A 1,878-nucleotide genomic window follows, 5' to 3' on the forward strand; every position below is an offset into this window, starting at 1 on the left:
CTCCAGGATGTCTACAAAATTGGTGGTATTGGCACTGTCCCTGTGGGCTGAGTGGAGACTGGTGTTCTCAAACCTGGCATGGTGGTCACCTTTGCTTCAGTCAATGTCACAACGGAAGTCAAGTCTGTTGAAATACACCATGAAGCTTTGAGTGGAGCTCTTCCTGGGGACAATGTGGGCTTCAAAATCAAGAACACGTGCATCAAAGATGTCCGGCATGGCAATGTGGCTGGTGACAGCAAAAAGACCCACCAATGGAAGCAGCTGGTTTCACTGCTCAGGTGATTATCCTGAACCATCCTGGCCAGATCAGTGCTGGCTATGCCCCTGTCCTGGATTGTCACACAGCTCACATTGCTTGCAAGTTTGCTGAGCTGAAAGAAAAGATTGATCGCCGGTCTGGTAAGAAGCTGGAAGATGGGCCCAAGTTTCTGAAGTCTGGTGATGCTGCCATTGTTGACATGGTTCCAGGCAAGCCCATGTGTGTCAAGAGCTTCTCTGATTATCCACCTCTAGGTCATTTCGCTGTTCGTGATATGAGACAGACAATTGCTGTGGGTGTCATCAAAGCTGTGGACAAGAAGGCTGCTGGAGCTGGCAAGGTCACCAAGTCTGCCTAGAAAGCTCAGAAGGCTAAATGAATATTATCCCTGCCACCTGCCACCCCAGTCCTAATCAGTGGCGGAAGACCGGTCTCAGAACTGTTTCTCCCAATTGGCCATTTAAGTTTAATAGTGAAAGACTGGTCAATGATAACAATGCATCATAAAACCTTCAGAAGGAAAGGAGAATGTTTTATGGACCATTGTGTGTGTGTGTGTGTGTGTGTGTGTGTGTGTGTGTGTGGCAGTTTTTAAGTTATCAGTTTTTAAAATCAATACTTTTTAATGGAAACAACTTGATCAAAAATCTGTCACAGAATTTTGAGACCTATTAAAACAAAGTTTAATGAGAAAAAAAAAAGAAAAGAAAAAGAAAAACAGAAGCAAAACATTTTAAAAATAATGCTAGTTAACTCTTAACTTCTAGGATATTACATTTTTTCCTTTCATGGATCTTTTACACCAAGTTTGATCAGAGGACCTCAAAAAGCAGCGCTGGTCATGTAAGGAGTTACCTGCTGTTAGGTAAATGTCAGTATGTATGGCAGAATTTGGCCTGAAACTCACTTCTTTCATCTCTAATAGAAAGTTGTGAGCAGAAAACCTATACCCCTCACCATGCCTAATGCTGGGAAACTATTGACATTGATCAAAGAGGACCTAATGGCTGCACCTGAGAAAATTAGTTTGAGTTGTTTCATAACACCTGCCCCAGCGATGCAGATTGGGCATTACAATTATCACAACTGCAACATTCCATTATTTTATAATTTAGCTAAAACATACATACCACCTACCTCTCAGACATGAAAGTGTTACATAACTGAATGGCCAAACCAAGGCAGCCAAACCCACGCAGAACTGGACTAGACACACTAACATGAGTAAAGTAGGTTATGTGGAGGTGGAAGGGTGGAAGCTCCCACGGAGGGCTGTCTTGCAGACCAAGACAGAAACCAAACAAGGTGGGGACAGGAGATTTTATAGGATCTCTTAGGGAGAGTGATTGCAGGGTGGGACAGCCTGGTCTCAGGTGGACATTATTTGTCTTCCTTGTAGAAGAACATTATGGGCTGAAACAGTTAGGTAGCATGTGAACATTATTTGTCCTTGTGGTTGAATTTTGCTTAGGTCAGAGGGAAGTGAGCTGAGACCAATGTGGATCAAGGGAAAGTGAGCAGAGACCAAAGTACAATACTGGGCAAGGTTGGGGTTGGGGTTTGTGTAGCGTACCTAGGAAATCAAGAGAGAGAATGTTTGAGGCAGGGTGTCTGTG

The 1,878-nt window shown here is 43.7% G+C and overlaps 1 pseudogene; it reads left to right on the forward strand.

Annotated features, from left to right (window-relative positions):
• Window positions 1–641, forward strand: part of LOC111817010 — a 1,436-nt pseudogene extending 795 nt beyond the window's left edge.
• Window positions 642–1,878: the final 1,237 nt, after the last annotated feature.

Source organism: Octodon degus, unplaced genomic scaffold (genome assembly GCF_000260255.1).
Source record: "Octodon degus isolate 3935 unplaced genomic scaffold, OctDeg1.0 scaffold00046, whole genome shotgun sequence".
Lineage (NCBI taxonomy): Eukaryota > Metazoa > Chordata > Mammalia > Rodentia > Octodontidae > Octodon > Octodon degus.